Raw genomic sequence first — 15,867 nt, forward strand, 5'->3', positions numbered from 1 at the left:
ACGCCAGAGGTTACTTTAACGTCTGTAGACGTCTCTCCATTGATAACAACATGCTGTGTTCTGTTTGCTAAAAACTCTTCAATCCAGCCACACAGCAGGTCTGATATTCCGTAGGCTCTTACTTTGTTTATCAGGCGACACTGCGGAACTGTATCGAACGACTTCCAGAAGACAAGAAAAATATCATCTACCTGGGAGCCTGTATCTAATATTTTCTGGGTCTCATGAACAAATAAAGCGAGTTGGGTCTCACACGATCGCTGTTTCCGGAATCCATGTTGATTCCTAGATAGTAGATTCTGGGTTTCCAAAAACGACATGATACTCGAGCAAAAAACATGTTCTAAAATTCTACAACAGATCGACGTCAGAGATATAGGTCTATAGTTTTGCGCATCTGCTCGACGACCCTTCTTGAAGACTGGGACTACCTGCGCTCTTTTCCAATCATTTGGAACCCTCCGTTCCTCTAGAGACTTGCGGTACAAAGCTGTTAGAAGGGGGGCAAGTTCTTTCGCATACTCTGTGTAGAATCGAATTGGTATCCCGTCAGGTCCAGTGGACTTTCCTCTGTTGAGTGATTCCAGTTGCTTTTCTATTCCTTGGACACTTATTTCGATGTCAGCCATTTTTTCGTTTGTGCGAGGATTTAGAGAAGGAACTGCAGTGCGGTCTTCCTCTGTGAAACAGCTTTGGAAAAAGGTGTTTAGTATTTCAGCTTTACGCGTGTCATCCTCTGTTTCAATGCCATCATCATCCCGGAGTGTCTGGATATGCTGTTTCGAGCCACTTACTGATTTAACGTAAGACCAGAACTTCCTAGGATTTTCTGTCAAGTCGGTACATAGAATTTTACTTTCGAATTCACTGAACGCTTCACGCATAGCCCTCCTTACGCTAACTTTGACATCGTTTAGCTTCTGTTTGTCTGAGAGGTTTTGGCTGCGTTTAAACTTGGAGTGAAGCTCTCTTTGCTTTCGCAGTAGTTTCCTAACTTTGTTGTTGTACCACGGTGGGTTTTTCCCGTCCCTCACAGTTTTACTCGGCACGTACCTGTCTAAAACGCATTTTACGATTGCCTTGAACTTTTTCCATAAACACTCAACATTGTCAGTGTCGGAACAGAAATTTTCGTTTTGATCTGTTAGGTAGTCTGAAATCTGCCTTCTATTACTCTTGCTAAACAGATAAACCTTCTTCCCTTTTTTTATATTCCTATTAACTTCCATATTCAGGGATGCTGCAACGGCCTTATGATCACTGACTCCCTGTTCTGCACATACAGAGTCGAAAAGTTCGGGTCTGTTTGTTATCAGTAGGTCCCAAGATGTTATCTCCACGACTCGGTTCTCTGTTTAATTGCTCGAGGTAATTTCCGGATAGTGCACTCAGTATAATGTCACTCGATGCTCTGTCCCTACCACCCGTCCTAAACATCTGAGTGTCCCAGTCTATATCTGGTAAATTGAAATCTCCACCTAAGACTATAACATGCTGAGAAAATTTATGTGAAATGTATTCCAAATTTTCTCTCAGTTGTTCTGCCACTAATGCTGCTGAGTCGGGAGGTCGGTAAAAGGAGCCAATTATTAACCTAGCTCGGTTGTTGAGTGTAACCTCCACCCATTATAATTCACAGGAACTATCTACTTGTACTTCACTACAGGATAAACTACTACTAACAGCGACGAACACTCCACCACCGGTTGCATGCAATCTATCCTTTCTAAACACCGTCTGTACCTTTGTAAAAATTTCGGCAAAATTTATCTCTGGTTTCAGCCAGCTTTCTGTACCTATAACGATTTCAGCTTCGGTGCTTTCTATCAGCGCTTGAAGTTCCGGTACTTTACCAACGCAGCTTCGACAGTTGACAATTACAATACCGATTGCTGCTTGGTCCCCGCATGTCCTGACTTTGCCCCGCACCCGTTGAGGCTGTTGTCCTTTCTGTACTTGCCCAAGGCCATCTAACCTAAAAAACCGCCCAGCCCACGCCACACAACCGCTGCTACCCGTGTAGCCGCTTGATGCGTGTAGTTGACTCCTGACCTATCCAGCGGAACCCGAAACCCCACCACCCTATGGCGCAAGTCGAGGAATCTGCAGCCCACATGGTCGCAGAACCATTTGAGCCTCTGATTCAGGCCCTCCACTCGGCTCTGTACCAAAGGTCTGCAGTCAGTCCTGTCGACGATGCTGCAGATGGTGAGCTCTGCTTTCATCCCGCTAGCGAGACTGGCAGTCTTCACCAAATCAGATAGCCGCCGGAAGCCAGAGAGGATTTCCTCCGATCCATAGCGACACACATCATTGGTGCCGACATGAGCGACCACCTGCAGATGGGTGCACCCTGTACCCTTCATGGCATCCGGAAGGACCCTTTCCACATCTGGAATGACTCCCCCCCGGTATGCACACGGAGTGCACATTGGTTTTCTTCCCCTCTCTTGCTGCCATTTCCCTAAGGGGCCCCATTACGCGCCCGACGTTGGAGCTCCCAACTACCAGTAAGCCCACCCTCTGTGACCACCCGGATCTTGCAGACTGAGGGGCAACCTCTGGAACAGGACAAGCAGCCATGTCGGGCCGAAGATCAGTATCAGCCTGAGACAGAGCCTGAAACCGGTTCGTCAGACAAACTGGAGAGGCCTTCCGTTCAGCCCTCCGGAATGTCTTTCGCCCCCTGCCACACCTTGAGACGACCTCCCACTCTACCACAGGTGAGGGATCAGCCTCAATGCGGGCAGTATCCCGGGCAACCACAGTCGTAGCCCGATCGGGGGATGCGTGGGACGAGCTGGCCGTCCCCGACAAACCCCCATCCGGACCCCCACAGTGATGCCCATTGGCAACAGCCTCAAGCTGTGTGACCGAAGCCAACACTGCCTGAAGCTGGGAGCGAAGGGAGAACTGTCTAGTTACGTTGCTGGTGTCAGTGAAGATCGCAGACGCCTTTGCACCTAAGCAGACAAGGTGCAGGTTGTCTTACGTCTTTTGAAGGGAAACAGAATCGAAACAATGCTATAAAATGCTACTTATTGCCTGTGCGCTTCAGTATACGTTCGTTTATGTCAAGGTTTCAAAAATATTGTACTCGGCAGAGGTATATGTTTGGTGTCCTGTTAAAAATAGACAGAAAATATAGGTGTAGAGCAATGATAAAAAATAGAAAACAGAAACAGTGAAGGTATAAGACTTCTGTTCAACAGTGGCGATGGCCTCTTTCGGATAGCAAAATACCTTCAGATGACTACTACAGGCTGTTTGTTGAGGCCTCGTTTTCCTTCGTTAAGGTAAAAATATATTTTAAAATAGAATGAAAAAAACAGATGTGTATTCAAAAATTAGTAAAAATTTTTGAAGCAGTCTTATATTTTAAATGTATTTAGTTTGACATGCTTCTGGGTGACGTAATCGTCGTATACCTTGTGTGAATCTTTCAAGAAGATATTGTGATGACTGCTACGGTCGCAGGTTCGAATCCTGCCTCGGGCATGGATGTGTGTGATGTCCTTAGGTTAGTTACGTTTAAGTGGTTCTACTAGGGGACTGATGACCACAGATGTTAAGTCCCATAGTGCTCAGAGCCATTTGAACCATTTTTTTTTTTTTTTGATATTGTGATGCAAATAGAAAAAAGTTGTATTTATGAATATCAATTAACAAAAACGTAATAAGCACCACACTTCCTCCAAGACACCAGACACTGGTATAGACTCCCAACACTCGCTGCAGCTGTACAAGTGAAAAGGAGAGCGTAATTCGAAAGACGCCGATGTATAAGACACGTTACAAAGCAAAAAATGTGTAAAGAATATGGACATAATGATATCAAGAAAGAAGTGCTCGTATTAATAAGGGTGAAAGACAGGAATGAAGCCTTTCTGCCCTAATATGCAGCCTGTAGGCTTACATCGAAAAAACAATATTTTTTTCCTATGACTTTCTCCCGTACTAACACTGGTTCGCCATGTTTATTAACAAATTCGCAATGTTAATGTTATGGGGTGTTCGGATGCCATTCCTGCGGCTACCCCTTTAACCTCTGGGATGGAATCTGAGTACTCTAACAGTCTGAATCTAGTGTTATCCACGTAAAAGTGCGCGAACGTATTCGAAATATTTCCGAATCGTGTAACTGAGGCGAGGCGTGGGGTACAGCCCTGTATTTACCTAGTTCAATGTGGAAAACCACTTAAAATCAAATACAGGCTGGTCGGTACACCAGCCCGCGTCGTTCATCCGCCAGTAGAATTGGACACGCGACCGGTGCGCCTACCCTATACCCGTAAGCGGCGTGCTAACATGCATGTCTGTCCAGTTATCGAAGAAACAAAGTGGATAAAATATGAGAGCAAAGGACTTCAATGACGTAAATGGTAAGGTTCCCTAATGAAATTGCTACCCTCAGTGAAAGCGAGGAAAACTTGTAGAAACTGTTGAATGGAGTGAAGACAATAATGAATATGGCACACAGTGACGGGAAAAGAATCGCAACACAAAGGAATAATTAATGTAGAGTAATGAACTTTCGAAAATATATTTTTATAGGCAACATTGAAACGTCCCCTTTGGAAATTAAGAGTGACTGTGCTGGTAAACTTCTACGTTATGTGATTTTCAAACAGTTCAGCAAAACTGAACGTACTCAGACATTTCTCTCTTTACTTATTATAATCATCACTAAACTGACACATAATATTTTTTTAGCACAACGCAATCTGACTTTCAATAATCCCTCCAAAGAAATGGCACTGACTAACAATAACCTAACTTTTTATGAATCACTTACCTCACAAAAATCTTCGTTACTCGAACTACAGCAATACAGCGAGCGCCAATACTGCCAGCTAAATAAAAGATTCTAACTACTGAAGGCACTAACTACTGATAGGCACAGTTAGCAGATGAAAGATTTTGATAGAGAACAAGCAATGTCTTTACCTTAATAGCGGTCAGAACTCATAATATATTTATTATTTTGTGACATCCAATTAAACAAATTTCCTTTTTCTGACGGACCCACGTCCAGATCGTCCGCTCAAAACTCGAGCACCTCTCTCCCGACATCCACCACTGCTGGAGGCTCACCTCCAACTCCCCAACGCTACGCGCTGTTCACATGCAACTGCCCAACACTACACTAGCGACTATTCCAACAATTAGTCCAACCAGCCAAAGACTGCACACAGCGCACTCAGCGAGTTTCATACAGGGCACTACGTGGCGTTACCAACATAAAAACCTAAACAGCCTACTTACAACATATTTAACTGATTAACACTTCAAGATAACAGGTTATCGTAAATGAGAGGCTCAAATGGCTCTGAGCACTATGGGACTCAACTGCTGTGGTCATAAGTCCCCTAGAACTTAGAACTACTTAACCCTAACTAACCTAAGGACAGCACACAACACCCAGCCATCACGAGGCAGAGAAAATCCCTGACCCCGCCGGGAATCGAACCCGGGAAACCGGGCGTGGGAAGCGAGAACGCTACCGCACGACCACGAGATGCGGGCTCGTAAATGAGAGATACGCCATTGCAAATGTTAAATGCTGGTACATTAATAATCTGCTTAACAGCCACAATGTTGAATGCAAGCATGCAGACGTCTATGTATTGTGTTGTACAGGTGTCGGATGTCAGTTTATGGGATAGATTTCCATGCCTGTTGCATTTCGTCCGTCGATGCAGTGACGGTTAAAACTGTTTGTGGATGACTCTGAAGTTGGCGTCAGATGACGTCCCATCTGTGCTCGATCGGAGACGGATCTGGTGATCGAACAAGCCAGGGCGACATGTCGACACTCTTTAGTGCATGTTGGGTTACAACATCGATATGTGGGAGGGCTTTATCCTGTTGGAAAAAAAATTGCAATACTGTTCATGACTGGCAGCACAACAGGTCGAATCACCAGACTGACAATACAAATCTGCAGTAAAGGTGTGTTGGATAACCAGGAGAGTGCCCTTGATGTCATACGGAAACGCACCCCAGACCATAAATCCAGGGGTAGGTCCACTGTGCCTAACACGCTGGCAGGTTGATTTCAGACCCTCAGCTGGCAACGAGGCAGAGCCAGCTTTCATCAGAAAACACGTCTCCAGCCTGTCCTCCTATAACTTCTCGCTTGACACACCTGAAGTAATTGGAGGTGGGTTCGGGTCGGTGGAATGCACGCTATAGGGCGTCTGGCTCGGAGCTGCCCTTCAAGTAACCTACTTGTAACAGTTCATTGTGTCACTGTGGTGCTGGTCAAATTGTTGTTGCAGATGCAGTACGATGCGCCAGAGTCATATGCCGAACACGATGGGCTTCCCTCTCGGTAGTGCCCGTAGCTTTGTCTTCCTACGACTATACATTCTCGTGACCACCGCTGCCAACAGTCACGTGCAGGGGCTATATTCCTGCCAAGCCTTTCTGCAGCATCGCAGAAGGAACATCCAGCTTCTCGTAGCAATGTAATATGACCTCGTTCAGACGTAGTGCGGTGACGATAATGACGTCTTTGTCTCTCATCGTTTACTGTCCCAAAGGTAGCTAACGCTCTCGACCCATTACAGCGTGTAGCCAAAGCAACGCTGATTTATATCCTCTTAGTGGTGCTACTGCCGCCAGTCTTATGTGATTATCGTCAAATCTGAAAAGACACCATCTTTCAGATGTAGAAGCACGCCTACCAACTTTTGTTCATGTTGCACAACTCCTTCTTGTTGCGATCGAGAACGTGAGGTAACGGGCGAGTTGTGGCGCCCTGAAAATATTGTATGTTCGGAGTTGGGGCGGTCGCACAGAACGTTCGGCGGGCGCGGGCCGCTCGGCAGGCCGAACACGTGGTGCCGGACGTTGGCCGAAGCAAGAGGCGTCCAGCGGCAGCGTGGCTGGGAATTCCATGTTGACACTGTGACGCGGACGGTGCTTTGTGTCGATGAAGGAGATTTCTATGCCAGGAGTGCCAAAGATGGCGGACATCCTGAAACCTTAATGGCAGACATTTCACAGTTCGTATAGAAACTAATAGTAGCCAGATGAATCATGATATCTCAAAAAGAATCATATACAATGCTATTAATTGCTCGACGATTCTGATGGCGTAATCAGATTTTCAATACCTTTATTGGTTTAAAGTTTAATATCTGACAGTAAATAATACAAGTAACACACAGCAACGAATTTACAAAATATAAACGCTTCATCCTGTGGGGCGGCGGGTGGAATAATTGAATATAAATGTAGAAAAGATGCATTTCCGGGCCGATGCACCATATTTGGGGCGGTGGGTTGAATTATTGTTATAAAATGTTCCTATTATTTATTTAATGCTGTCGTTTGCCGTTCTCAACACTGGCTCTCTAACTACAATATTGGCAAGCAGAAAGTGATTAGCAAAACGTGAAGCCTGTAAGTAGAATTCCTAGTGCCCACTTCATCTGAGAAATACATTTATAGTTACAGCTTATAGCTCTGATGAATTAGGAGATTGTCTGGGATTCATAATCAAAAGCCATTTTCTCCAAAATGTTCACTATATTCTGAAAGTCACAGACCAAAAAGCATCAACACAATCCAACTACCAGAGCAGTTCAGAGTCTAATGCGCTGATGCAACTATAACTGTTCAAATTAAATGTTTAAGTGAATGATCGCCATAATTTGATGATAATGTTCATCAAACACCACACTAAATAATGGTAGAATGTCTGTCCCGCGGCGGCACGTGAAAATACGACATACACAAACTGAGGATAGATCATTAAAGTCATCCCAGAATTAACACTTCACTCGAAAACGATTTCATGCTTACGCGTATCCCGAGTAACTTATTACGGCATCCGAGGCTGTTTATAGCAATGATACCGACGCGACGCGACTCCCGGCACAGGTGGTGCGCCAATCAGCGTCTGGAGAGAACTCGGGCCTTTCTCTATCTTGCAGCGTTCTTATATATAAAGCTGCGGTGTGGACGGCTAATGGAACGCCTGATCAAATCCGCTCTCCCGACTAGCCGCTGGGCTAGTAATGCACCACTTTAAGTTATTGAATAAATCATTGCTTCCTTTGCTGATGGCCGATGAAGCTTTCGATTTAAATGTGCAATCAGCACACTGGTAAGTAATCATAATAAAAGTCTGACGTCGCTAAGTCAAATATTTTAGGCGAGAGAATTAATTTAATTACACTACGCGCAGTAGACAAGCTCTTGACTTGCCCTTTGGAGATACGCTATAGCTATAGTTTTATAGTTGTTCTGTTGAAACTTCTCACATCTTTATGATTATACCGGATCTCCCTTCTACTTCAATTTCAACACCCTAGCTTTATTTATTCGCCTACTTAATCTATCTTGCTTCCTTAATTTTTAAGACAAAAACCAGAAAATCATGAATTTCAACTAAAATTTTAATTTGTGAGATCCAGAATACTGCTTCTACTAAATTATTATGCAAAAGGAATCTAAATACAAATTTTTAAGTTTCTAGCTCATTTCTGTTGTGCGAATGATTTTTACAGAAAAACATCCAAATTTCAAAAATGGTTAAAGTTATTGAACTGATGTTGTTGTTGTTGTGGTCTTCAGTCCTGAGACTGGTTTGATGCAGCTCTCCATGCTACTCTATCCTGTGCAAGTTTCTTCATCTCCCAGTACCTACTGCAACCTACAGCCTTCTGAATCTACTTAGTGCATTCATCACTTGGTCTCCCTCTACGATTTTTACCCTCCACGTGGCCCTCCAATACTAAATTGGTGATCCATTGATGCCTCAGAACATGCCCTACCAAACGATCCCTTCTTTTGGTCAAGTTGTGCCACAAACTTCTCTTCTCCCCAATCCTATTCAATACTTCCTCATTAGTTATGTGATCTACCCATCTAATCTTCTGTAGCGCCACATTTCGAAAGCTTCTATTCTCTTCTTGTCCAAACTATTTATCGTCCATGTTTCACTTCCATACATGGCTTCACTCCATACAAATACTTTCAGAAATGACTTCCTAACACTTAAATCTATACTCGATGTTAACAAATTTCTCTTCTTCAGAAACGCTTTCCTTGCCATTGCCAGTCTACATTTTATATCCTCTCTGCTTAGACCATCATCAGTTATTTTGCTCCCCAAATAGCAAAACTCCTTTACTACTTTAAGTGTCTCATTTCCTAATCTAATTCCCTGAGCATCACCCGACTTAATTCGACTATATTCCATTATCCTCGTTTTGCTTTTGTTGATGTTCATCTTATATCCTCCTTTCAAGACACTGACCATTCCATTCAACTGCTCTTCCAAGTCCTTTGCTGTCTCTGACAGAATTACAATGTCTTCGGCGAACCTCAAAGTTTTTATTTCTTCTCCATGGATTTTAATACCTACTCCGAATTTTTCTTTTGTTGCCTTCACTGCTTGCTCAATATACAGATTGAACAGCATCGGGGAGAGGCTACAACCCTGTCTTACTCCCTTCCCAACCACTGCTTCCCTTTCATGTCCCTCGACTCTTATAACTGCCATCTGGTTTCTGTACAAATTGTAAATAGCCTTTCGCTCCCTGTATTTTACCCCTGCCACCTTTAGAATTTGAAAGAGAGTATTCCAGTCAACATTGTCAAAACCTTTCTCTAAGTCTACAAATGCTAGAAACGTAGGTTTGCCTTTCCTTAATCTTTCTTCTAGGAGAAGTCTTAAGGTCAGTATTGCCTCACGTGTTCCAGTGTTTCTACGGAATCCAAACTGATCTTCCCCGAGGTTGGCTTCTACTAGTTTTTCCATTCGTCTGTAAATAATTTGTGTTAGTATTTTGCAGCTGTGACTTATTAAACTGATAGTTGGGTAATTTTCACATCTGTCAGCACCTGCTTTCTTTGGTATTGGAATTACTATATTCTTCTTGAAGTCTGGGGGAATTTCGCCTGTCTCATACATCTTGCTCACCAGATGGTAGAGTTTTGTCAGGACTGGCTCTTCCAAGGCTGTCAGTAGATCTAATGGAATGATGTCTACTCCCGGGGCCTTGTTTCGACTCAGGTCTTTCAGTGCTCTGTCAAACTCTTCACGCAGTATCGTATCTCCCATTTCATCTTCATCTACATCCTCTTCCATTTCCATAATATTGTCCTCAAGTACATCGCCCTTGTATAGACCCTCTATATACTCCTTCCACTTTTCTGCTTTCCCTTCTTTGCTTAGAACTGGGTTTCCATCAAAGCCCTTGATAATCATGCAAGTGGTTCTCCTTTCTCCAAAGGTCTCTTCAATTTTCCTGTAAGCAGTATCTATCTTACCCCTAGTGAGATAAGCCTCTACATCCTTACATTTGTCCTCTAGCCATCCCTGCTTAGCCATGTTTCACTTCCTGTCGATCTCATTTTTGAGACGTCTGTATTCCTTTTTGCCTGCTTCATTTACAGCATTTTCATATTTTCTTCTTTCATCAATTAAATTCAATATATCTTCTGTTACCCAAGGATTTCTATTAACCCTCGTCTTTTTACCTACTTGATCCTCTGCTGCCTTTACTACTTCATCCCTCAAAGCTACCCATTCTTCTTCTACTGTATTTCTTTCCCCCATTCCTGTCAATTGTTCCCTTATGCTGTCCCTGAAACTCTGTACAACCTCTGGTTTAGTCAGTTTATCCAGGTCCCATCTCCTTAAATTCCCACCTTTTTGCAGTTTTTTCATTTTTAATCTACAGGTCATAACCGATAGATTGTGGTCAGAGTCCACATCTGCTCCTGGAAATTTCTTACAATTTAAAACCTGGTTCCGAAATCTCTGTCTTACCATTATATAATCTATCTGAAACCTGTCGGTATCTCCAGGTTTCTATAGTACTATTCCTTTGATATATGTTTATTTAATTTGTTTATGTATCTAATAATGTGTGTTAGAGCGTGTTCATGGTCCAGCGGTAGGAATATTTATATAAATTCAAGTTATTTAAAAGTAAATCCAGTACTTCGAATGTGTTTGTGTGGGTGCGTTGGCATGAAGACATAGCGCGAGCGCTCTAGTTGATCACAGCGCTCGTGAATGGGGAGACTGGATGGAAGCGAGTTCGGGTGAAGAGTGCTGGGAGTGGGCCTACGGCACAGGACACGAGAAGGGCTGGACGCGACGGCGCGATGGACGCAGAGTCGCGGGAAAGACTTGGAGCAGTTTGCGCGTGGTCGCGCGAGATAAAAATACTTCGCAGTGCCGACTTGTGCACTTGTGAGAGTTCCCTAGCTTCTACAGAGAACACTTAGTGTGCGTTTAGAAGTGAATATCTCGCGAGGTATGTTGTTGTTCATAACTAATTACGTGCAGTAGGAATCTATTGTTTCCCTGTTATTCAACATATATTTTCTTTAATTGCTGGACCATCGACACCAATAAGCGTTTTGCAGAAATATACCGCATTCTCAAAAGTATTTCTACTATCGTACTCATCATTTAAAGTCGTTAAGATAGTACCTGCAGATTTTATTTAATTACAGGCTTTCATTTATAACTTTATATGTTACTTTAAAAAAAATGGTTCTAATGGTTCTGAGTACTATGGGACTTAACTTCTGAGGTCATCAGTCCCCTAGAACTTAGAACTACTTAAACCTAACTTACTTAAGGACATCACACACATCCATGCCCGAGGCAGGATTCGAACCTGCGACCGTAGCGGTCGCGCGGTTCCAGACTGAAGCGCCTAGAACCGCTCGGCCACCCCGGCTTGCATATGTTACTTTCATAATTCGCAATTTCCGAGTGATAGAAACCTTCGACCATTCGATTCATGTGTGTATTTTTATCGTACACTGTAGACTCTGCAGTATTTGGCCTGTAATACGGCAACTACGTATCCCAGCCTCTAGGCAACGAAACCAGCCAAAAGTGTTAATATTTCAACGTAGAGTTGGAGGGTGCGTAATTAATTGAAAGCCCGCAAGGATAAACCAATGCATGTTAAAAGTAAGGAGCAGTATCAGAAATAAGATTAGTGATGAATCTAACAGCTTATCACTTAGTAGATAAAGTGGAGGTATTCTGTTACTTTGGACGAAAAATAACGCATGACAGACGAAGAAAGGGGGTCATAATAAGAGGACTAGCGCAGGCAAAGACTGAATTTCTCGCTAGAAGTCTACTTCAAACGAACGTAGGCCTTAATTTAAAGAAAATACTTCTGATCATTTATACCTAGAGCACAATAGTGTTTGGAAGTAAATCATGGGCTACTGGCAATCTGAAAAAGAAAAAAATTCAAGTGCTTAAATTTAGCGTTACAGAAGAATACTGAAAATTATATGGAAAACGCTAGAAGAATGGTCAGACTGATCGGACAAGTGTTAAGACATCAAGGAGTAACATCTATGGTACTAGTGTAAGCCATAGAGAATAAAAACTGTTTCCAAAGACAGACGTTAAAAGTCATTCAACAAATAAATGAGGAAGTTTTGCGTAGCTGCTACTTTAAGAAGAAGAGACTAGCGGGTGCCAGCTGGAGAAAAAAAAAAGGAAATCACCACACAAAAAATAAATCGTCCCCCTCCAGGAGAAATCAGGCTAATAACATGCAGAAGGATTTGAAAATGGACTCATTTCGGTAAGAAAGGGGGTCCACAAATCTGTGTTAAGTATGCCACTTCCAGCTGAAGCCGACCACTGTTGTATGTATCCTGTACAGTAATAAAATATCGTGTAGAGCAGTCTTGATCGCATAAAAACCCATTTATTAATACGTGGTGGCAGGTTACGACCCGATGTGGATCATTTTCGGACCATGGTCCAGTGATGACGAGTGGAGACGATGGCGCGGAGCAAGATCTGTGGATACTAGCCACTGATCTCAACTACTCAGAGGGTTGCATTGACAGTTCCTGCTCCATGCCCATCGTCTCCAAACATCGTCACTGGAATGTGATCCGAAGATGATCCATAGCAGGTCGAAACCGGTCACCGCTTATGAATAAAACTGTTTTTATGCGCTCAAGAACTATATAACATTTTATTGCTGATTATTGTGATCGATGCTATGCCCAATATGTACAGCTACCAAATTTTGTGGATGCTGATTGACACGTTTCACTCGCTCTTCTAACCTGTCATAACATTTTCAAGTGATTAAGGTTGAATGGTTCAGCGGACCATTCGAAGGGCAACGGAATGCCTCAGAATTCATCGTACCAGGAACGTACGCGTTCATATCCTTTTCATGCAGTTCCTTTCGCCGTTTTCGCTCCTAAAGTGTTTAAGGTGGCTCTTCATTTGTTGACAGCAGCAGTTGGTTTCGGGTATGACAAAGTGTGATGCTTGTTTCCAGTCCCTGACGGATAGAATTTTATTATGACTACTGTTCATACGCCATCTTACTTGGCTGCAAGCACTACAACACGCCTTGTAGGCAAGTAGCACAATTCGCGTTGATACATCAATAAATCGGGTAACTCCATTCACGCTCATGTCATGGTCACGTTCAAACACAGTAGCTCCTTCACATCTTAATGGCCACCGGCCCTGCTACTTTGGTTCCATAAGACCAACTTTCTACACAACCAACTTGCACATACGCACCACTTCAGTACCATGGCTTATGGCAGCGGTTGGAATACCCATATAATCGCACGGTACCAGTTTTACAACATTTATAGTGCTTCATAGTGGGCAGTATGCTCTTTTAAGGGAGTCACTAACAGTTTGTGCGGCGAGCTTACGTCGCTGGAGATGTGTGTCAGTCATCTCCACCGGGACGTAGCTATTAAGGCAGTGTCGTTGTACGTACGGATCCCTAAGACTCTAGACCTGCTTTCCACTTGCCATATCTGTCCGAAGAGGCCTGCATCCTGTTCATTTACTAGCTAGCGACACAGAAGGCATTTATACAGTCGTCGGTGACGACTTCCATTCCAGATACTCCTACGACGTAACGGCTTCCCATAAGACGCAGGACCACTGGAGATGCTGTAGTGAACCGTAACTGGAAGGTGCATTGCGCCATTACTGTTATATGCAAGTGCGCGCGATGACTTAAAATCAAGCGGTCAGTGGAACTTCGTGGCCACTCGCCAACACCGTTATTTGTAGCTCTAGATAGCAATGACAAGTTGAAGCAGTAGTCAGATAGTGCGTTACTGGCCTGATAAAGAAGACATCCAATCTGGATATCGCACGCTCTCTTTCGTAGACTGTGACACATATTGTATGTGTGAGAAAAAGTGTACCGTCCAGATGGTAAAAAGTGAACCGCACACTTTCGATGACATAGGGCAGTAATTTTAAAAAATCATATTCGGAAGCTTTCGACGAGTTTTATGCGAAAATACATCCAGGGGCGACCATAACCAGGGCAGGGGATGCCACAATCCCCTACACCCTCCCACACACACACACACACACACACACACACACACACACACACACACACACATACACCCCTAAGCTCTTAGGGGTACTTCCAAGTCGCTATTCGTCTTCCAAAACATTAAAAATACTCCATACAACCTGGTCTACCAATCGTATGGGCTTCGTTGAATATATCTCTTTCCATCTTGTGACAAGCGCACCACCTTCGCACCCAACAAATCAATAATATTTTATGTATATGCTAATCTTAGTCTGTCCCCACCGTTTACCGAGTTTACTATTCGTAGAGACAAGAGCACAATATCTACTTCTTTTCGTAATGACCTTGTATACTTTACTTAAAATTCTCTCTAGTACGTCTTCCTATAGTACCACATTTGAAGCAGTTTTAGTTTCCACTTCACTACATTCCACTTCCCTAAAATTCTATATTTCATCTCCACTTGCACTGCTTCGTCACTTTCAGACTGAAGTCCTTGATTGTGTTCTTTAAGCTTTGGAAAAAGATAAATCTCGATTGCGGCCAAGTCGGGACTTCATTGAGGGTGATCAGCGACAGCCGGCCAAATCGTCGGATTATTGTAGATATCGCAGCATTCGTGTATGGTCTGGCATTGTCACGCCCCACGTGTGAACGAACTCTTCAAATTCGAAATTGGATTACAGCACGCTGTTTCTCATGCACAGACACAGTAGCGTTCCACACTGCCATGTTACATGCTACATTATGGAGCCATCTAGCGGCAGGAGGCTGGAAATATGTATCCATGAAGGATAAAGATGTTGAATGTTAATAACGGTTGATTTATTTAAAATGCTTCAAAGATTTCACGTAAAAAATTCGGAAGTATTACTTGTAGCATGGCTTTGTTTTTTGTGTTGACTTGTACCAAGACGTCTTCGTGACAGCTTGTACTTAAATTTTGTGTGTACCAATGGCATATAGAACGTAGCAGTCTGCCTCGCAGTTCGTGTGTTTTATGGTCAATACATCCGAATTTATACCAGATATATCTGCCAGTCTGTATAAATCCCTCATCCGCCCTATCCTCTGCTACGACCATCCTGCCTGGATCTCCGCCCCTCCTACCTTTTTCAAATCCCTTCAAATCCTTGAACGCCGTGCTCTCTGCCTCGCCTATCGTATCCGTTTCCCCTCCCCCATGCGGATCCTGTACGATCTTATACCGTTCCCCCACCTCCTCCTCTTCTTCGAATGGATACAGATCATATACACCTCCCGTAAACTAGATCCCCCTCACCCGCTTGTCTCTCACATCCTCTCCCACCCCCGTCCGCTGCCGCGCCTGTATTTCCACGTCCCACCTGTTCTCCATTTCTCCACCCTCCTTACCCTCTCCCAAGGTGGCTTCTGCCAGCCCCCCCTCCCTGATTATGCCATCTTCCCCTCCATCTACCCCTCCTACCAACTTTGATACTCCCCTCCCACTTCCTGTGTTTGTTCCTATGGGCACCCTCTCTACCTTCTCTCTCCTTTCCCTCCATCCTCCCTTCCTCCCCCC

Source organism: Schistocerca nitens, chromosome 5 (genome assembly GCF_023898315.1).
Source record: "Schistocerca nitens isolate TAMUIC-IGC-003100 chromosome 5, iqSchNite1.1, whole genome shotgun sequence".
NCBI lineage: Eukaryota > Metazoa > Arthropoda > Insecta > Orthoptera > Acrididae > Schistocerca > Schistocerca nitens.